At 45.3% G+C, this 23,085-nt stretch overlaps 2 protein-coding genes and 1 pseudogene across 2 annotated transcripts in view; all 3 read left to right on the top strand.

Annotated features, from left to right (window-relative positions):
• The window catches only part of LOC141192267 (uncharacterized), a 73,595-nt pseudogene extending 66,010 nt beyond the window's left edge, over nt 1-7,585 (top strand).
• LOC141192298 (oocyte zinc finger protein XlCOF29-like) overlaps nt 1-23,085 on the top strand; it is a 303,763-nt gene that overhangs the window by 15,466 nt on the left and 265,212 nt on the right. The window lies entirely within an intron of this gene.
• LOC141192248 (uncharacterized) overlaps nt 1-23,085 on the top strand; it is a 231,437-nt gene that overhangs the window by 66,014 nt on the left and 142,338 nt on the right. The window lies entirely within an intron of this gene.

Genomic DNA, 23,085 nt, shown 5'->3' with positions numbered 1-23,085 from the left:
TCAGGTTTTGGATGGTTTCTGCTTCAATTGTTTTGCATGAGGACAGAATACCCTCCCAGAGCTGTTGCTTAGATGTGAACTGCCTCCCGCCATCATAGACACTCCTTTTGATGATGCTCCAGAGGTTCTGAATGGGGTAGAGGTCAGGGGAGCATGGGGGTCACACCATAAGTTTGTCCCCTTTTATGCCCATATCAGCCAGAGATGCAGATGTTTTATGTGCAGCATGAGATGGTGCATTATCATGCAAAAAAATGATCTTGCTGTGAAATACACGGTTCTTCTTCTTGAACCATGGCAGGAAGTGCTGTTTGAGAAAATCCACATACATTATGGAGTTCATCTTTAGCGCCTTCAGGGATCCTAAAGGGGCCGACAATCTCTCTCCCCATGATTCCAGCCCAAAACATTACTCCACCTCCTCCTTGTTGGCGCTGTAGCCGTGTTTGCGTGGGGTGTCCATCAACCAGCCATCCTCCACTCCATCCATCTGGACCATCGAGCGCTGCACGGCACTCATCCGTGAACAAAACAGTTTTGAAATCAGTCTTCATGTAATGTTTGACCCACTGGAGCCGTTTCTGCTTGTGTGAAGTGGATAGAGGAGGTCGACAGGATGGCGTATGCACAGCTGCAAACCTCTGAAGGACCCTGCATCTTGTTGTTCAGGGGACGTTGGAGGCACCAGCAGCTTCAAAAACTTGTCTGCTGCTATGACAAGGCTTTTTTGCCGCTGCTCTTTTAACCTGACGTAATTGCCTGTAGGAAAGAGTCCTCAATTTGCCCTTATCAGCACGCACACGTGTGTACTGTGAATCAGCTACATACTTCTTGATTGCCAAGACACTTCATCCTGATCATCGCACAATGTTGATTGTAGTCATGCCTTGACCTAAAAACTCCACAATTTGTTGCTTCTCAGCAGCCGACACATCCTTTTTCTTTCCCATTTTGGCAGAAAATGTAGGCTGCTTAATAATGTGAGACAGACTTCTTAAGTAGTCTTGCCTTTCATTGGACACACCTGCCAAACTAATTAGCACAGGTGTCTGCAATTGCTTACAGTGATATAAAGAGCCCTGACACACATCACCATCAATGAGTTTAACTGACAAACAAACAAATTCTTCCCTTATCACTCCTAAAGACTTTTTGCATAATAATTTGGAACACAGTGTACATGTGCTTTTCCACAAAACACCAGTGGTTCACGTAGTGAATCTTACAGTAATAACTTGCCAACCGTGGTCTGTATGGAGTTGTTCAATAAAGGGCCCAAAATTAAGATAACATAGATGGGAGAGGTCTCTATGAATAGGAATTCCTAAGTATTTGATACCCTGTGAGGGCCAGGCAAAGGGAAAGTTGGACTGGATGGAATCCTATATGGATTTGGGGAGGAAGACATCGAGGGCCTCAGACTTCGCTGCATTGATTTTAAAATTTGACCATGTAACAAAGTGATCTATTTCAGCCATAACAGCATGGATGGATATATGTGATTGAGTGATATATACTAGGACATCATCAGCAAATAGAGAGCACTTGTACTCGGTGCCTCCCACCTCAATCCACCTAATATTGGGGTTATGGCGAATTGATGAGAGCAGGTGCTCCGTCACTAGGATGTATAAGAGAGGGGACAGAGGACATCCCTGCCTTGTCCCATTGGTGATTGTGAAAGGTGATGAAAATGTTCTGATGAACCCCCTGGGCCTTGGGACACCCGGAGCCGGACCCTTTTTGGTGGATGCTGGTGGTTGTAGTCTTCGTGGCAGCGACCCGGTTCCGTGGCTCAGGGTGGTCAAGCCAGTGGCGGAACTATTTATGTGGTTTTGATGTTTAAATGTCCGACTACGCCACCCGTGGATTGCGGTCAGAGTGAACCGCCGCTGCAGGGCAGACCGCTGAGGCTGGTGTTGTGGGTGCAGCAGAGCGTAGCATAACTCCCCATGGGAGGAGTATAGCCTCAGGGCAGTGTATGCGGAGGATGGGGGTGATAGTGAAGGGCAACAGCAGTAACGACACGGAGTCAGTGATGCAGTCCAGGGCCTTTACTCACAGTTCTTATTATCCAGACCACGTCTGCAGGTAACGGCTGCCCACGTCGTACTGTGCTCACCAGGTGAGGGGCTCAGACAACTCCCAGATAACTTTGGAGCGCTTCACAGGACCCCCTTTGTGTGTCCTTTGTCTGGCCTTTCTTACCAACCCTTCTGTCCGGCTGCCTCGGGCCTCCTCTTGGTAAACTTGGCGCCAGTTTCCCTGACCCTATGTGGTGCCTTCCTAGCGTGTAGCGAGGGGCTGCGCCACATAAAATGTCACAGCCTCTGGTTTCTAGCTGAGGGTCGTTTCCTGCCCCCACTAGTTTCGGGGACCGGTCTCCCCCTTTGGCCTGACCCCTCCACGCAGGTGGATTCGGGCGTGCGGTGGCGACTCGCCCGTCCGCACCCCTGGGATCCCTTCATTCCTCGTTCCTGGAGCCTTCTCCACTCCTCTTCCTTCCTTCTCCCTCTTCCAGGCCTGGGCCTCTGTTACTAGGCCCGCCTCCGGAGCAGAGCTCATGCAGAGCCCCTGCTCCCTGCCACTTCTGCTCAGACTTCTCTGCACTGAACTAAGATGGTGCCCACCTTTTATACTCCCTTCTCAATGCACCCAGGAACTGCTTCCTCCCTGCTCCTGCACTACAGGGTTCCCCTTCCTCAGTGTTCCCTCCCCCCACTCCAGCCAGGGACAGGGACTGTCGTGCCCATCTCAGAGGCATATTGGTCGCCCTGCCCCACGGCAATGTGGTGTAATGCATGCAGGTGTCGGGTCCTGATCCACACTCCATCCTTACCTGAGAGTGAGATATCACACCTCTGGGTGAGGTGCAATACCTCTGTAGCAACCGAGCCCTCAGGGTGCTACAGTTCCATTTATCTTCAGCCTAGGTGACGTATTGTGATACAGGGCCGTGATTTTGGCTATAAAAGGGTCCCCTAGACCCCTACCCCAAGCTTTTTAAGAGAATCATATATGGCGTGCCAGGAGACTCTATGGAATGCTTTCTCAGCATCCACCGAGAGTATCTAATTACAAATTTTTAACTGCATCTAGCCCAGGAAATACTTTGTGCCTAGTAGCAGTGTCTGCTAGTCAGCGGATTATCCCGGCTGTTAAGCAAGCTACACCACCTGTAGTTTGGACACTTAATTTTTTTCAAAGGAAATGCTTCGTGACCACGGGATACTCGGTGAAGAGCATCAGGAGGCACCCCAAGGCATAGGGGCTGGGACTGGCAGTAGGATGCCTTGCGGTGGACAGCCGAGCTCGATCCTTATAAAAGCTTTTTAACTGCAGCAGCTTTAGTGGACGCTACTGGAGCTGGAATTACGCGGCTGCTGGCATGAGACTTGCCCTCCAATAGATCCTTGTAAATGGATTTAAAGTGTATTCATTCAAATTAGAGAGACAATTTAAATTAAAAAGCTTAGAGCTGCCTCCACCACAGGGGGGCTCGCTCGACCCACCAGCGGACAGGCACCAGTATTGGGAGAGGGGGGCTGGCCGTCAGGGTTCACCGCGGCTCTGGCACAAACCCGGCGACACGGAGGTGGCACGGGCAGGAGCGGACTGAACGTGTCGGCTTCTCACTTTTTGGATTTTAGAAGGGCATGACATGCCTATATCTGTGTCTCCCCCTCCTTTTACTCCTCCACCTCTTTTCTTTTCGCATGACTATATGTACTTGTCACTTTTCCATGTGTTAGTTGTGTCTTCTGAGCAGTTTGTCAGCTTTTGGACACCTTTGAAGGTGTTTTCTATGTGTTTCTATGTGTTTTTGTTTGCCTGCCATTGGTTTTAACGGTGTTCGACGAACAGTTCGGCGAACACACAGGTGTTCGACGAACCGAACCGAACTCGAACACTACGGGGGTGGCTCAACACTAGTCATGACGGATAAGTGCAGCTGGCTTTCCCATGAAAGTGTAACCCCCTGTGAAGATCTGAGGTTATGGGTTGTAAGTAATCACCTAGGCAGGCTAACGGTGCAACAATATTTTATTGATCACAGCCATGGTAATAAAGCAATTCCAGGTAAATGACCAAAATACAGTTCTCTCAGTCCTTAAATTCCCAATCTAGGTTCAGTAGTTCCACTGGCTTTGTATAACGCCATACTCACTGTCTCCCAACTTTTGGTTGGCCCACAGATTTCGTATCTCCAGCCAGTATAGTCAGTAGCCACAGTCCATGATCCTCTAGACGGCAGATACAACGATGAAAGCCCAGGTATCCAGTAGCAGCAGTAATTTTAAGAAAGTGTAAATCCAAACGACATAATCCATAATGGTAACATGTTTATCCATACTGTGGTGACGGCTCCACTGTGTCCACAATCCACACCCCCTAACCTTCATCAAGATGAACAAGTCATAGATCTCCAATGACTTTTGCACCCCAATCGCAGACTGTGCAGGCTAGGCAATGGTGTAGTTTTTAGTGTGCTGCATTGATCTCGCATTATTGCAGCCTGTGACGCATTTGTCATGCCTTCTGTTGCTACTGCTGCTGATGTTACTAACAATTTTTTGAAATGTGGAGACTCCAAGTTGGGTCTCCGTCTGCTGGGTTGCCTGTAGTGGAAGGGGTGTCAGAGCCCCATTATACTATTTCTACTATGGTGAAATTGATGCCACTTTAGTGGTGTATGGCAATAATTTTTAGAAATGTGGAGACTTGTGGTTGGGTCTACTTCATGTGTGTTGCCTGTAGCAGGAGGGCTCTGAGCACCAGGCCTACACCTGTCACTCATCCATGTGTTACTGATCAATGTTTAAGCTAGAAATGCTGCTCCAAGCCCTGTCCTAAGCCCTGCCCCATGCATCCATGCTGTGCAATTATACTATTTGTATTCTGGGTCAACTGATGCCACTTTTCCTGTTCGGCGAGCATCGGGACATTCTCCGATCTGAACCGAACCTTGAAAGGTTTGCTCATCTCTAGTTAGAAGTAGGGTCAGGTAATAATCTAGTCAAAACCAGGTAACAGCTTAACTAAAAATTACTAATAACAGTTTCGTTAATTTGGCGCATACACAATGAACTATGTGACCCTGTGGATTTAGTGCAGCATCTCCACCAGCGCAATCCATTAGACCCTACTTTAGCGTCTGCTGTTAACATCACAGTCTTATATAATACATACAGTCATGGCCGAAAGAGTATTTTGGCAAGGTGCCAACAATTTTGTCTGGCCTATTTTTGGACTTTTTTTTTCTCTCTTTTTATTTTTGTGTTGTTCCAGTACCCACAACAGAAATAAGCGAGTGTATAACAAAACAGGAGATATACTTCATTTTCTGGAATATTTTCAAGGGCGCCAACACTTTCGACTATGATTGTATATAGAGAAATGTGAGACAATATTGAGATTAAAAATACAATTTATTAGAACGCAATTGAGAACACATAAAAATACAAAAAGTCATTTAAGAGGGATAAATGTAATCACAAAAAGACAATAGAATAGGGCATCTGGATGAGCCCCGGATAAATCCTAAGCATGCAGCCTTAAAGGGGTATTCTCACCTCCAAAATTCTACCCCAAAATATAGTAGGTGTAGTAGTAATAATAATAATAATAATAGCAAATACCTCCCATTAGAAATGTGGTATAGTTCTCCTGATTTTCTATGTCACTTACCCCATGTGCAGGGCATTTCAGTAGCTTAGGTATCCATGGTTATGACTACTAGCAACTAACTGTCACTATAGGAGTGGTAGTAACCATGGATACCTAATCTACTGCAATGCCCTGAACATGGAGTAAGTGACATAGCGAATCAGAAGAACTATACTACATTTCTAATTGGAGATATTTGCTTATATTATTATTATTACACCTACTTCATATTGGGATAGTTTCTCAGAGATGCGAATACCCCATCTTACATGTTTTTATGGCGTGTATTTTTCTCTGTTGCTTTAGATTGTAATGTAATAAAGCTTATTTTTAATCCTCCCTTTATCACCTCAAACATTTCTGCATGTATGTATTATGTTTGTCGATTGTATATTAGGGGTTCAGTACCATGGGATTTGTGAACAGATGGCTCACCACTGTCTTAGGTCATAATTTCATTATACTTTGATTTGTATAGAATTATGTATAGAGAAATGTTATAAAATATAAGGCATTGATATTGAAAAATAATAAAATCAGTTTTATTCTTGGCAGATGACTGTGGAGTCAAACCAGATACCCATGAAAAGCGTGCCATTATTCCAGCTATACCTCCAGCCCTTCAGAGCAGAAATCAATCATCTGAGCCTTTTCAATCCGTCATCTCTTTGGATTCATCACAGACTGTTAAGCAAAATGAAAGCCAGAGAAGGGATGTCGAACATCAAATAATTCCCAGAGGGAAGAAACCATTATCCTGTTCAGAATGTGGGAAATGTTTTGAATATAAATCTAAATTGCTGACACATCAGAGAACTCACACAGGAGAAAAGCCGTTTTCATGTTCAGAATGTGGGAAATGTTTTATCCAGAGACAAGACCTTCTTAAACATCAAAGAATTCACACAGGGGAGAAGCCATATTCATGTTCAGAATGTGGGAAATGTTTTAAACAGAAGTCAAATTTACATACACATTACAGAAGTCACACAGGGGAGAAGCCATATTCATGTCTAGAATGTGGGAAATGTTTCAACCAGAAATCATATTTCCTTTTGCATCAATGAATTCACACAGGGGCGAAGCCATATTCATGTTCAGAATGTGGGAAATGTTTTAACCGTAAGTCAAATTTACATACACATTACAGAAGTCACACAGGGGAGAAGCCATATTCATGTCTAGAATGTGGGAAATATTATTCCCGGGAATCATATCTTCTTCATCATCTAAAAACTCATGTAGCAATATAGTCATTTCCTTGTTTATTAAAATAATTTTGACAAATTTTACAAGAAAAAAAATCCAACAGTTACAGTCAACTTAAATTCACAGTTTTAGAAGAGAAAGAGAAACAATTTTCAGCACTAAATGATGATTAGGAAATGGAGATGAGCGAATTTTCCATTAGTCCGTGTCATGAAAACCACTAACGCTGCCACCAATCCTGGACCTAAGGACGTGGGTACAGCGGAAGCCTCTGGCCTACAACTTATTGCAAAGCAAACTTCACAGCACATTACATATGGACTGGGACACTGCTTGTTTGTGAGGTGCCAGGGTGTGGAGAAGCAGCAGCTTACCCACGGCTACTGCCTTAGGCACCATCCACTGCCACCAGCCACGGTTTTACAACGCCAGCAAGTCGCCTTTACTTGGCAACACACTGGGACATATGCACATCCAGCTTTCCCAAGTTCCTGAGCAGTTCACTACTTTCACTCTGGCTACCTAGTAACACAACCAAGCTATTTTCTCTCTCGAGATTGTGGGTACGTTAAAGCAACGAAAAACAAACATATTAAATGTTAGATTTAATATCCAAAAGTAGTACAGTGCTTAAAAAGTTACAAATCGAGCAATTACAAAAAGTCATACATAAAAAAAACAGTCTAATAAAAAGAATGAATAAACCTTACATGACTGGACCATGAGATTTCTTTGCGGGGAAGATGCCACCGAAAAGGTTGTGGTACTGAACGACCATACGCATGTGGTTCTTCTTGACCTGATCTTGATAGATGGTAGAAGAGATGTTATAATGGATCTCATCAGACCCCTCACTTCCCCTTTCTGCTGAGGTAAGATGGAGACGGCTTATAATATTTGATTCTAATCCAGTTTTTGTCCTCATTTCTGATGTGGGTCATATTTTTTCCAAGGAACATTCCATAGAAGCAATATGGCCGTCATATTGCCAACACGGTACTCAGTAGTTTTACTGTTTTAATATAATTAAAACAGGGAGAGATTTGCTTGTTTATAGTTAGTATAGGTATTCCAGAACATATATACAGTATATATCCAACTGAACTAACAGTCCTTCTGAGGACTAATCCAGCTGCATATAATCAGTACTAGGCAGGAGTTAGGCAGGCAGGCAGTGTATGTGGCAGACTGCAGTGCATATAGCGCATGAGGGTCCATTGAACGTCCTGTCTGCTGCTTCTGTAAAAATTACAGATAGTTGTAGACATAACCCCAGATATCAGGGGCAAGGGCAATTTTTTTTTTTATCTTAATCCTGGTTATTTGCTTAAAAAGCAATCCAGAGTACACCATTTTTCTGCTCCATTTGCTTGGTAACACTGCAGAATACAGCCAGATCTGTTTCATATTTCAGCAATAAAAATCCAGAAATTTGAACTGAACGTGGAAAATATTGGCCTCCTTTTCCATTAAGTTGCAGTGTGTCGGTCAAGCTATTCACATTAGAATTAGTAAATTACAGGCCTGCTATTTAAAACCGTGGTTCTCTGTCAGACATATCACCTATAACAGTGTTCCAAAATTAGCCATTTCTTCCATTTTCATTTTGTTGCAGTGTTTCAGTCAAGCTATTCCCAGTCGGTCTCTGTGTAGAATAATATTAGTAAATTACAGGCCTGCTATTTTGTCAGACATATCACATATAACTGCGTTCCAAAATCAGCCATTTCTCGTGAATGTGGAAAATATTGTCCTCCATTTAAAATGGGCAAGGTGTGTGGCAAGGGACGGGGAAGTGGACGTAATGGTGATGATGCATTCAGAGGACGTGGCCGTGGGCAAACTGAAATTGTGCCACAACAAACACCCACATCTTGTCGCTCGACCTTCCTGTCCCAATTACTAGGCGATCACAGTACACCACTATTGAACCCAGAGCAGTGTCAAAAGGTTATTGGTTGGATAGCAGATAATGCTTCCAGTCTCTTTGCCACCACCACCACCACCCTGTCTTCCACACGGTCAAGTCTCAGTAGCCGTGAGTCTGGATCGCATATTCCTCACCCTGAATCTCCTTCGTCTCACCATGCCGAGTGCCCGGAGACAACTGATCCCACACTTGGACACTCAGAAGAGCTGTTCACTTTTCCATTTGTAGATTCGGGCCTCTTGCCCGGCCATCTTCAAGCGAGTGAAGAGGAGAACGCGTGTAGCGGCCCAAATATTGGCGCAGCCACGGTCACACGAAGGCAACAGTGGGAAAGTGCAATTACTGTCACAAGAGGTGGATGATGATGATGATGGTGAGGAGCTGCCCATTTTCTAAAGACTATGATACTTTTTTCCAGCAATGGACCACCATTTTTGTTATTATTATTGTGTTTTATTAGTGATTTACTTGTCATGTTTTATATAGTTCTGCTAACTTGTCAGTGTGTACACTAGATTCACTTGTAAAATGTCCAGCATTCCACTAATCTGTATCTCAGGACATCTTTATCTCAGGAGTCCATTGTTTCAACAGCCAATGGTCTCATTAGGTGAGTTTGGATTGAGACGCAGAGGAGCCGTCATCACAGGGGGTCTTACATCCTTTCTCAAATGAAGGCTTCTAGAATATTCTTCATTGTTTTTGGCTTACAGTGAATGCTTGAGTGGGAGGGTGATCACTTCTGTGTTGGGAGGGGGCTGACCCCAGAGATGTAGAGGAAAGACATGTGTTAGTGGGGGTTAGTTGATGGAAGGACACTGAAGGGATAGGACCTATGGCTGTGGACGTGGAGCTGATGGATGGATGGCTTATGGAGTGTTGGAGCTCAGTTATCAACTGATCCCAGGTTGAGAACTTAAGGACTGAGAGAACTGTATTTTGGCCATTTACTTGGAATTGCTGCATTACCATGGATGTAATTAATAAAATATTGTTGCATCGATAACCTGCTTAGGTGATTACTTACAACCCACAACCGCACATCTTTACAAGTGGTGGCAGCAGTGGGATCACCTATCTCTGGAGAGCATACCAGGGAAAGTTACCGAGCGGTGACTTGGCAGAAGAGATGACGGAGGATGTACCAACTGAGTTGAGGAGGATGCTGGACGCGCTAGGAGAGCGGGCCACGGAGATGGAGCGGGCGGCAGTGTTAAACAAATTGCTGGGTGTGCATGTAGCGATACCCCCACCCGCCCCAGTGCAGAGGACAGTGGATAACAGGAGAGAGGGGCCTACATCTTTAAGGTACCGGGATATACCACAGTTCAATGAGGACACCTCGGATATTGATGAACATCTCCGGTTATTTGAGAACCTCTGCCTGCTGCATGAGGTGTCAGTCAGTGACTGGTCCAGATTTTTGAGTGTTGGCCTGACCGGAAAAGCAAGAGAAGCTTTTAATAACCTGTCTTCTGGGGATCAGAGATGTTACTCTACCATTCGCAGTGCATTACTAGAGAGGTATGCGGTCACGCCGGAAACCTACCGGAGGAAGTTTCGGGAGACTGACAAGCCCGCTGCACACACACATCGGGAGTTTGCCAACACGCTACGTATGGCATGCACTCGGTGGATAGAAGGACTGAGGGCTCGGGAAGCAGAACATGTAATGGATATAGTCATGCTGGAACAATTTATGTCAAAGCTCCCAGGTAATTTGAAAGAATGGGTGGCAGATAGAAAATCACTCAGCCTGGATGAGGCTGCCAGATTGGCTGATGATTGGTCTGCTAATCGACCCGGGCAACGTGGAAGTACAGCCCCAGTGAGTCAAGAACAGGATTTTACAGGGAGGCAATCGAGACCCATAGATCGGCCAGATGAGGAACTGCAGGGAGTTCAGACTTCACAAAGAGGGGGAGGCTGTCCAAGCCCCCAAGTACGGCCCGTGTTGGGGCAAGGAAGGCTTAACTGCCATAACTGTGGATGCATGGGACACTTTGCCAGGGAATGCTGGGAACGTTCTAGCCCACATCCCAACCTAGGACGAGGATTGGTGTGCCACTGGGCCAATGTCGTAACCCAAAGCCAAAGACCGGTTCTCACTGCTTCAGCCGAGAGAGAGCGGCACTATCTGCAGACTAACCCCCCACCCGTGGTGAGTAATACACAAAATGCCATGACTGTCACAATGAAGGAATGCAATCTGGGGGAGGGCAATTACATCAGGGAGGAGGCCCAGGGACTTCAGAACACTGGATCTACCCTCACCCTGGTCAGCCCAGATACTGTCCCCCCAGAGCTCCCTTTACAAGGCCGCCAAGTGACAACCCCCCTATCTGGGTGTCAGCACTCTGGGGTTGGTCGCAATGTATACAAGTTTGGTTCGCATTGGGCACGTGTGGAGTTTCCCAGGACAAACCGGGGATCAGGAGGGGGATATGGAGGACCCCGCAGAAAGGACAGACCCCTGATCCAGCGAACAAAATACAGAGTCCTTGTCTCAGGGCTTCCCCCATCGGGAAGTTGGCAGGATCTGAAAGACCATATGAGAGAAGCTGGAGGTGTCTATTACACTGATGTATACAAGGGTGGAATGGGGACTGTGGAGTATATTCGCAAGGACGACATGGAATATGCTTTGAGGAAACTGGATGATACAAAGTTTCGTTCTCATAAAGGCGAGACTTCTTACATTCGTGTCCGTGCTGAAAAAATGGGGGAGGTATGTGAGGAGCTGCCCATTTTCTAAAGACTATGATACTTTTTTCCAGCAATGGACCACCATTTTTGTTAATATTATTAGTGTTTTATTAGTGATTTACTTGTCATGTTTTATATAGTTCTGCTAACTTGTCAGTGTGTACACTAGATTCACTTGTAAAATGTCCAGCATTCCACTAATCTGTATCTCAGGACATCTTTATCTCAGGAGTCCATTGTTTCAACAGCCAATGGTCTTATTAGGTGAGTTTGGATTGAGACTCAGAGGAGCCGTCATCACAGGGGGTCTTACATCCTTTCTCAAATGAAGGCTTCTAGAATATTCTTCATTGTTTTTGGCTTACAGTGAATGCTTGAGTGGGAGGGTGATCACTTCTGTGCTGGGAGGGGGCTGACCCCAGAGATGTAGAGGAAAGACATGTGTTAGTGGGGGTTAGTTGATGGAAGGACACTGAAGGGATAGGACCTATGGCTGTGGACGTGGAGCTGATGGATGGATGGCTTATGGAGTGTTGGAGCTCAGTTATCAACTGATCCCAGGTTGAGAACTTAAGGACTGAGAGAACTGTATTTTGGCCATTTACTTGGAATTGCTGCATTACCATGGATGTAATTAATAAAATATTGTTGCATCGATAACCTGCCTAGGTGATTACTTACAACCCACAACCGCACATCTTTACAATGATGATGAGACACAATTGCCAGAAAGTCAAGAGGAGGACCAGGGTGCAGAAGTGGACAACAAGGTGGTAAATGATATAGTAACTGACCCAACCTTGCAGGGGGACATTCTGAGCATGGACAGCAACATACGGGAAGGGATGCATAGGACCACAACAGGCAGGAAAAAGCAGTATGGTGACTGCAGACAAGGCGGGAAAGCATTCCTCATAACGCCAACACGACGGAAGTTGTCAGCACAACTGTTAGGTCTTCCCGAGTCTGGTTGTTTTTTAAAGACTCTGCAGATAACCCCAAAAAGGCCATTTGTACCACCTGCCAGGCCAGCTTCAACTAGCAGCCTGACCACCACCAGCATGATCAGGCACATGGCAGAAAAGCACCTGACTAAGTGGGCCGAACCCCAGGGTCTAGAAACAGTGGCTGCGGGTGACACCACTGCTTTTTCCGCTGTTGTGCGTGCACGCCAATCCCCCCGTCCATGGCGCATGTCAAGATGCCTCCCGCCATGCACGTGTCTTGCACACTCTCAACTAACACCATCAGCAAGCACGTCCTTGTCCCAGTGCTGCGTCATTTCCCCTACCCCAGTCCTTGAAACGCAAGCGCAAATACACAGCCAATGCCCCACAGACCACACTACTAAATTCACACATTTCTCGACTGCTTGCGCTAGAAATGTTGCCTTTTTGACTCGTGGAGATGGAAGCTTTCTGCAACCTTATGGCAGCGGCCGTTTCTTGGTACTCAGTCCCCAGCCGCCACTATTTCTCCCGGTGTGCCATCCCCGCATTACACGAGCACGTGTCCCACAACATTAGCTGTGTCCTCAACAACGCAGTTACTGGGAAAGTTAACCTAACCACGGACACGTGGACAAGTGCTTGGGGGCAGGGACAGTACACCTCGCTGACGGCGCACTGGGTTAATATAGTGGAAGCCGGGACCCAGTCGGATCTTGGGACGGAACAAATCCTCCCGACGCAGAGGATTGCAGGCCCCGGGTCTGTCAGGGTTGCCCCCACATTTTACAGCTCCTGCACCTCCTCCTCTTCAGCCTCCATCTCCGAAATGACCACATAAGTTGCAAGCTGGAAGCAATGCAGCACTGCTTCGGCCAAGCGGCAACAAGCTGTGCTGAAGCTAATATGCTTAGATGACAAGGCTGAAGAGGTGTGGGCAGCTCTGAAAGAGCAAGCAGATCTGTGGCTGACATCGCTGACCCTACAGCCAGTCATGGTTGTGTGAAACAATGGCCAGAACCTGGTGGCGGGTCTGAGGTGAGGCGAGCTCACACACGTACCATGCCTGGCCCATGTTTTTAACCTCGTGCTTCAGCGGTTTCTCAAAACCTACCTGGATCTGTCAGATCTGCTTGTCAAAGTACGCTTCCTGTGTGCCTATTTTAGAAAGTCAGCTACAGCTTCCGCCGCCCTTGCCATGCTTCAGCAGCGTTCGTAGCTTCCAACTCACCGGCTGATCTGCGATGTCCCCACGCATTTGAACTCTAAATTGCAGATGTTGAGAAGTATTTGTGAGCAGAAGAGGGCAGTTGTTGACTACCAGCATCACAAGGTTATCGGTAATCAGGTCAGACTCCACAGATAAGACTTCAGGAGTGGACATGGATGTCAGACATTTGTACCATCCTCTAAAACTTTGAGGACTCCACCAAGATGGTGAGCGGCGATGACGCCAAAATTAGCATCACCATCCCGCTTCTCTGTCTTCTGAAATGCTCTCTGCTCACAATTAAAGAGGATGCATTGCAGGTGGAGCACGAGGAGATGGAGCAAGGAACCATACAGGGTGATTACACACAGTCCAGTCTCATCTCATCCCAATGTGGATTGGGTGACAATGAGGAAGAGGAGGAAGAACAGTAGCTAGTTTCCTGCGCTATAGACGGTACTACCTGCACAACTGTCATACCGTCTGTTCAGCGTGGATGGCCTGAGGACAGGGAGGAAGAGGATGAGGAGGAGAGCATGGTCAGTCGTCCTCTTGGTGAGAATACAGAAGTCTCGCCTCTTTGCAGTCTGGCACACATGGCTGAGTTTATGTTACGCTGCCTTTCCCGTAACCCTCGCGTAGTCCAAATTTTTGGTGACAGTCATTACTGGTTGGTGACACTTCTAGACCTATGCTACAAGGAGAACTTTCTGTCTCTTATTCTCCTGCAGGACAGGCCTAATAAAATGGGGCAGTACAAGAAGGCCCTTGTTGCGGAATTATTTAAAAAATTCCCATCTGAAAACACTGGCGGCAGAGGTCACAGTTCGTTGGACAACAAAGGAGTACAGGCAAGAGAGACACAAATGCAATCCAGCAGAGGCAGGGGAACACTATCAAAGTTCTGGGACAGTTTTCTCAGACCCTCCCACAGGCCCTGAGGCGTGGGGTATTCTCCCAAGGAAGGAAAAGTTTCAGAAGATGGTGAGGGAGTACCTTGCCGACCGTACCAACGTCCTCCGTGATTCCTCTGTGCCTTATAATTATTGGGTAACCAAGCTGGACATGTGGCATGAACTGTCTCTCTCCACCTTGGAGGTCCTGGCCTGCCCTGCCACTAGCGCTTTGTCAGAGCGGGTTTTTAGTACCGCTGGTGGAATTATAACCAATAGGCGCATACACCAGTCAACTGAAAATACTGACAGGCTGACTCATATAAAAATGAACAAGGGTTGGATTGGGCCAGACTTCTCAACACCACCGAATGATAGCAGCATAATATAAACTCAAATACAGTGTCTTTTTTTTGGGGAGGTCTAACTCTATTCCCATGCACCTATGTCTTCACACCCAGACATGGGTATATGCTTCCTGATTTTGTCTATTTGCTCTTGTCCTCCTCCTTCTCCGCATCATCCTCCACCAACATAACATCTCTTGCCAGGGGTATTGGAGTTCCTCCAAATTTTTGTCAGCCGTTGCTTCACTGCATAGGCAAACAGTATGCGAAACAAACTTCCGAATAATGGGAGCATTTTTTGCAGGAGGCCCTCCGACCTCTACGTCTCTTGAAAGGGGCATTGGAGTTCCTCCAAATTTTTGGCAGCCATTGCTTCACTGCATACCCTATATCTGGATAGCAGACCCTCTCTTTTCTAATGGGAACATGTTGTACTCGTTATTGTGGCCCAGCTGTATGTCTTTAAATTGTTAGTGGGGTTTTTTCTACATTTTGGCAGCCTTGGGCTCACTGCATGCCCTATAACTGAATGGCAGACCCTCTCCTTTCTAATGCAAACATGTTGTTACCGTGGCCCAGGTGTATGTGTCTTTAAATTGCTAGTGGGGTTTTTCCCAAATTTTGGCAGCCCTTGCAGTCACAAAATGGGCATTACCACTATAGGAGACCTGCTCCTTTATAATGGGAACATTTTTTTTTACTGAGACCCTCCTCTATGTCTCTTCAAAGGGGTATTGGGTTGCTTCCAAATTTTTGGCAAACCTTGCAGTCACTGCATACGGAATAACAGTATAGGAGACCCACTCGTTAATAATGGGAACTACAAAGCATAGCCGACTGCTGGCCCTTTAAGAATAGTAAGGGCCGCCTGATGGCCGTATAAAAATAGTCTTCGTGACTTTCAGAGACCCTCCATCATAAATGAAACAGGATTTGTCTGATGATGTGTCACACACCACATGGCTAGATAAGGTTGTAAAATTACATTTTCTGGTGAATGCATTTGTATTGGTTGAAAGCAATGCAAAAGTGCAAACAAGCATGAAAAACGCTACGTGTGAACATAGCCCAAGGTGTGGAGGAGCATTTTTGTTTTTGGTTATTTATTTTGCCTTATATACAAGTCATTACCCTGGAAAGGATGTTCCTTAACATATTTCCCAGGAAAATTCATTTTGGTTTTGTTTTTGTATGCTTTATTGTGAGTCTGTAAAAGTGGCGTAATACCTCTGACAACATTGTTGACAGCAGTGACCTGGGAGTCAGAAATGCTTCCAGGGTTCTTCCCCATACTGTTCCCATGTCATTTGAGCACTGTTCCCATCGATTTGGGCAATTTTTAGGCCCTCTGCAGACCGCCGGGGGGAGCCACCAGAAAAATGCTCGAGTTTCCCATAGACTTACATTGGGTTCGTTACTCAGTCCGAGCACTCGAGCATTACAATATGCTCAACTCGAACAATGAGTACCCGAGCATTATAGTGCTCGCCCATCACTAGTGGAAAGGGCTTGAATATGAGGTTTGAAGGAGAGATTAGAGTCAAGGGTTACCCCGAGGCAGTGAGCTTGCTGGACTGGGAAGAGTGGGTAGCCACTGACTTTGATAGATAGGTCAGGTGGGGGGGTTAAGTGAGATGGTGGAAAGATGATGAATTCGGTTTTATCCATATTAAGTTTTAGGAATCTAGCAGAGAAGAAAGATGAAATAGCGGACAGACATTGTGGGATTCTGGTTATTAAGGAGTTGATATCAGGTCCAGAGAGGTAGATCTGTGATGAACATTGTAGTTCCCTTCACCAAGAACTTACTTGCCACTGTTGGAATTAGTACGAGGACTCAGTCCCCAGGACTGAACTGCCTCACCCCGGCTGACCAGTTGTAGACCCTAGATTGAGCCCCTTGTGCATGGACGAGATGTCCTTTTATGATGAGCATCAACTTCACAATCCCCTCCTGCATTTGGGTGACATGCTCGATGACGCTCCGGTGGGGCATGACTTCGGCTTCCCAGGAATCCTTCGCTATATCAAGGAGATCCCTTGGATGTCAGCCATATAGAAGTTCAAATGGAGAGAATACAGTTGAGGCTTGTGGAACCTACTACATAGAAAACAACAGATACAGGAGGAGATAGTCCCAGTCTTGACCGTCCTTCTCTATGACCTTCTTAAGCATACTCTTCAATGTTTTATTTAACCTTTCTACAAGGCCGTCCATCTGGGATGGTACACGGATGTATTCAGTTGTGTCTATTGCAGGGCCTCATCACCTTACTCATAAAGGCTGTTCCTTGGTCGGTAAGGATCTCCCCCGGTAATCCGGTCCAGGAAAAAACGTGTACCAACTCGCTATACTTTTCACACAGGAGTTTCTCAGGGGAATCGCTTCAGGGCACGACGTCGCATAGTCAAGGATGACCAGTATGTATTTATGCCCACAAGAAGATTTAACCAGGGGATGGACAAGGTCCATGGCAATTCCCTCAAGGTGTGTCAGCTCCAGTAAGGGGAGAAATAGGAGAGCAGGGCAGGCCAGGCAGGTGCTGGTAGTGGGGGACTCAATTATTAGGGGAACAGATAGGGCAATCTGTCACAAAGACCGGGATTGTCGAATAGTGTGCTGCCTACCTGGTGCTCGAGTCCGGCACATCGCTGATCGGGTTGACAGATTACTGGGAGGGGCTGGTGAGGACCCAGCGGTCATGGTGCACATTGGCACAAATGACAAAGTTAGAGGTAGGTGGAAGGTACTTAAAGATGATTTGAGGGAATTAGGCTTCAAGCTTAAAGCAAGGACCTCCAAGGTGGTATTCTCTGAAATACTGCCTGTACCATGTACCACGCCAGAGATGCAATGGGAGATTAGGGAGATAAATAAGTGGCTCAGGAATTGGGGTAGGAAGGAGGGGTTTGGATTCGTGGAGAACTGGGCCAACTTCTCAGTTGGCTACAGGTGCTACGCTAGGGACGGGCTGCACTTTAATAGAAAGGGTGCAGCTGTGATGGGGGAGAAAATGGCTAGAAGGTTGGAGGAGTGTTTAAACTAGGGATTGGGGGGAGGGTATTCATTTTATAGGTGGGGAAGATAGTGCAGATAGTGACCTGGGCACAAATAAAGAAATTGGGGGTGGGGTTAGAACAGTCAATATAGTAAGAAGGAATAGAGGTACAGATACATAAAATGCATGTACACTAATGCCAGAAGCCTCACCAACAAAATGGAGGAATTAGAATTAATTTTGTTGGAAAACAATTATGACATGGTGGGGATATCTGACACATGGCTAGTTGAGAGCCATGACTGGGAAGTTAATTTACAGGGCTATAGTCTGTTCAGAAATTACCGCACAAACAAGCGAGGGGTGTGTGTGTTTATATGTAAAATCATCCTTAAAACCCATCTTACATGAGAATATATGTGAATCTATTGAAAATGTAGAGTCCCTATGGGTGGAGATAAGGGAAGGGGGAAAAAAGAATAGATTACTGATAGGGGTTTGTTATATGTCTCCAAAAATAATGGAAGCAGCGGAGAATATCCTCATCAAGCAAATAGATTAAGCAGCGACTCAAGGAGAAGTCATTATTATGGGGGATTTCAACTACCCTGAAATACATTGGGGACTGGAAACCTGTAGTTCCAGCAAAGGTAATAGGTTTTTGACAACTATGAGGACAATTACCTTTCACAACTGGTTCAGGACCCAACAAGAAGGGGGGCACTGCTAGACCTAATATTAACCAACAGGCCAGACCGCATATCAAATATACGAGTTGGGAGTCAATTGGGTAATAGTGATCACAAAATAATAAGTTTTCATGTATCCTTTAATAAGATGTCTAGTAGAGGGGTTACAAGGACACTAAACTTCAGGAAGGCAAATTTCCAACGGTTGAGAGATGATCTTAGTGCAATAAACTGGGACGATATCCTGAGACATAAAACTACACAAAGCAAATGGGAGACATTTATTAGCATCCTGAATAGGACCTGTGCACAATATATACCCTATGGGAATAAACATGCTAGAAATAGGAGGAAACCACTATGGCTGAATAGAGCTGTAAGGGGCGCAATAAGTGACAAAAAGAAAGCATTTAGAAAACTAAAGCAAATAGGTAGTGATGAGGCATTAAATAAATACAGAAAATTAAATAAATTCTGTAAAAACCAAATCAAGGCAGCAAAGATTGAGACAGACTCATTGCCAGAGAAAGTAAAAATAATCCCAAAATATTCTTTAACTACATAAATAGTGAGAAACTAAAAAATGATAGTGTTGGCCCCCATAAAAATAGTCTGAGTCAAATGGTGGATGAGGATGAGCAAAAAGCCAATATGCTAAATGATTTTTTTTCAACCATATTTACACAAGAAAATCGTATGACAGAAAACATGATCAGTGATGACAAAAATTCTCCAGTAAATGTCACTTGCTTAACCCAGCAGGAAGTACGGCGGCGTCTAAAAATCACTAAAGTTGACAAATCCCCGGGCCCGGATGGGATACACCCGCGAGTACTGCTGGAATTAAGTAACGTCATAGATAGACCATTATTTTTAATCTTTAAAAGATTCCATAATAACAGGGTCTGTACCACAGGACTGGCGTATAGCAAATGTGGTGCCAATATTCAAAAAGGGGACAAAAACTGAACTTGGAAATTCTAGGCCAGTAAGCTTAACCTCTACTGTGGGTAAAATCCTGGAGGGTTTCCTAAGAGATGCTATACTAGAGTATCTGAAGAAGAATAACCTCATGACCCAATATCAACATGGGCTTACGAGGGACCGTTCCTGTCAAACTAATCTGATCAGTTTTTATGAGGAGGCAAGTTCCGGACTGGACCAAGGAAATGCAGTGGATGTTGTGTATGGACTTTTCAAAAGCTTTTGATACGGTTCCACACAAAAGGTTGATACATAAAATGAGAACAATGGGGATAGGGGAAAATATATGTATGTGGGTTAAGAACTGGCTCAGTGATAGGAAACAAAGGGTGGCTATTAATGGAACACCCTCAGACTGAGTCACAGTTAACAGTGGGGTACCTCAGGGGTCAGTATTGGGCCCGCTTCTTTTTAACATTTTTATTAATGACCTTGTAGGGGGCATACAGAGTAATATTTCAATATTTGCAGATGACACTAAACTCTGCAGGGTAAGCAAATGAACTTTAATGGGGATAAATGTAAGGTAATGCACTTGGGCAGAGGAAATAAAATGTATAATTATATGCTTAATTGTAAAACACTGGGCAAAACTGTCACTGAAGAAGACCTGGGTGTATTGGTGGACGACAAGCTCACGTTTGGTGGCCAGTGTCAGGCAGCTGCTGCAAGGGCAAATAAAATAATGGGATGCATTAAAAGAGGCATAGATGCTGATGAGGAGAACATAATTTTACTTCTATACAAGTCACTAGTGCGACCACACTTAGAATACTGTGTACATTTCTGGTCTCTGGTGTATAAGAAAGACATAGCTGAACTAGAGCGGGTGCAGAGAATAGCGACCAAGGTTGTTATAAGACTGAGGGGTCTGCAATACCAAGACAGGTTATTACACTTGGGGTTATTTAGTTTGGAAAAACGAAGGCTTAGGGGTGATATTATTACTATGTACAAGTATATGAGGGGACAGTACAAAGACCTTTCTACTGATCTTTTTACTCTGAGGCCAGAGACGGGGACAAGGGAGCATCTTCTACGTCTGGAGGAAAGAAGGTTTAATCATAATCACAGACGCAGATTCTTTACTGTAAGGGCAGTGAGACTATGGAGCTCTCTGCCGCATGATGTTGTAATGAGGGATTCACTACTAAAATTTAAGAAGCGCCTGGATGCCTTTCTTGAAAAGTATAATATTACAGGTTATATATACTAGATTCCTTGATAGGGCGTTGATCCAGGGATCTAGTCTGATTGCCGTATGTGGAGTCAGGAAGGAATTTTTCCCCCAAGGTCGAGCTTAGTGTTTGCCACATGGTTTTTTTTTGCCTTCCTCTGGATCAACATGTTAGGCTATGGGTTAACTAGATGGACTTAGTCTTCCTTCAACCTTAAAAACTATGTTACTAGGTTACATCTGGGCCAGTAGAACCTCCGCACAACCCGTTCTAAAGTTTTATCCACGTCCAAATGGTCAAGACATGTGAATGGACCTTGTTCATCATCCTCCGTCTACATGGTCATGGTACCAACAATTGCTCCACTATTTCCTCTCTTACCTTAGTAACCCTGTACAATAAGTCCCCACTCAACATAAAATAGGGAAACCTGGTGTCAGCCCCTGGCTCTTGCGCTATACCGTTTAAGACGGTTACATTATTGAATTCCTCCTTTAGAGTTAGCTCCCAATCCTTGGCAGACCCAACCGGTCAGCCCTAAATCTGATATGTTAGCCCCAAGGGTCACTACCTCGTCATCCCCCACAAGGACATAGAAGGGAAACCCGTCAGACTCTAAGTGTGGTGACAGTTCTTTAGGGGGCGACCTGTCTCTTAATCGAGCACTGTCATCCTCCCCCAAAAGTCCCAAAACAAACAAAAGTCGTGACCTATAATAATGGGGTGCAGTAAGTCCTAGACCATGCCAATCTCGTGGGACTCAGTATCTGGGCGCATTTCAATGTCCACTCTGGCCACTGGATAGTCTTTAGCATCCTCGTGAAAGCAATTGACATCAACTTTCTTCCCAGGCATAAGCTGGAGAGGAAATGTGGCCCTCACGAGGGTCACCAAACTTCCTGAGCCTAGCAGTCCAGTCACTTGCTGACCATTCCCCATTACAGGACAAGCTTTTGGCCCCTTGTTGTGTGGAAAGTTCGCACTGCAATCTGGATACACATAGTATGAACAGTGGCGACCCAGGCTACAGTCCATCTGCTCGGAGGTCAGGGGACAACAGGGGGCTATATGGCCTGGGCCGTGACATTTTCAGCATATAATAATGCCAGCTGGGACATTTGGCATAACTTCCACTGAGCCTTTCGACCTTGGTACCCCACCAAATTTTTGGGTCTCCGCCCCCTGTTGGGACCCCCAGTGTGGAGTAGGTTGCCTCCCCAAGGAACCATCGACCCCCTGATATCTTTTGAACGTCTGACCAGGTTATCGGAAAGGAGTGCACAAACTGGTACATTACCACTTGCTCTACCATCTGCTCAGGGGTAGAGGACTTTGCCTGCAACCATTTTTCGACGTGGTTCAGCAAATCAAAAATTTGGTAGCGAGGGGGTTTGTCACTGTGATATGCCCAGCGGTGGACCCGTTATACCCTGACATTATCACTCTCAAGCGTGTCTTTTAAGGCTAAGTCATAGTAGGCCTTCTGGAGCTCCCCCATTAAGTATGGCACCAGCACTTCCGCCCATTGCTCTGGCTAGAGTTTCTCCCTCTCGGCGACCCTTTCAAAATTGGTCAAAAAGAACTGGATGTCATCACCTTTGGTCATTTTCTGCAGGGCTCTCCTTACCGCCGTCAGGATGGGAAAATCATCAGCTGACCTTTGAGTCGAATCTGCCGCCATGCCACGAACCTCTGTTGATTAAGAAGGTTTGCTCATCTCTAGTTAGAAGTAGGGTCAGGTAATAATCTAGTCAAAACCAGGTAACAGCTTAACTAAAAATTAGCAATGTTAATTTGGCACATACACAATGAACTATGTGACCCTGTGGATTTAGTGCAGCATCTCCACCAGCGCAATTCATTAGTCCCTACTTTAGCGTCTACTGTTAACATCACCGTCTTATATAATACATACAGTCATGGCAGAAAGTGTATTTTGGCAAGGTGCCAACAATTTTGTCTGGCCTATTTTTGGACTTTTTTTTCTCTCTTTTAATTTTGTGTTGTTCCAGTACCCACAACAGAAATAAGCGTGTGTATAACAAAACAGGAGAAATACTTCATTTTCTGGAATATTTTCAAGGGCGCCAACACTTTCGGCTATGACTGTATATGGAGAAATGTGAGACAATATAGAGATTAAAAATACAATTTATTAGAACGCAATTGAGAACACATAAAAATACAAAAAGTAATTTAAGAGGGATAAATGTAATCACAAAAAGACAATAGAATGGGGCACCTGGATGAGTCCTGGATAAGTCCTAAGCATACAGCCTTAAAGGGGTATTCTCACCTCCAAAATCCTACCCCAAAATATAGTAGG

This window comes from Phyllobates terribilis, unplaced genomic scaffold, assembly GCF_046119375.1.
Source record: "Phyllobates terribilis strain yellow unplaced genomic scaffold, ASM4611937v1 Scaffold_56__1_contigs__length_8794411, whole genome shotgun sequence".
Lineage (NCBI taxonomy): Eukaryota > Metazoa > Chordata > Amphibia > Anura > Dendrobatidae > Phyllobates > Phyllobates terribilis.
The sequence above is the reverse complement of the archived record's forward strand: the minus strand, read 5'-3'. Positions and strand labels throughout refer to the sequence as shown.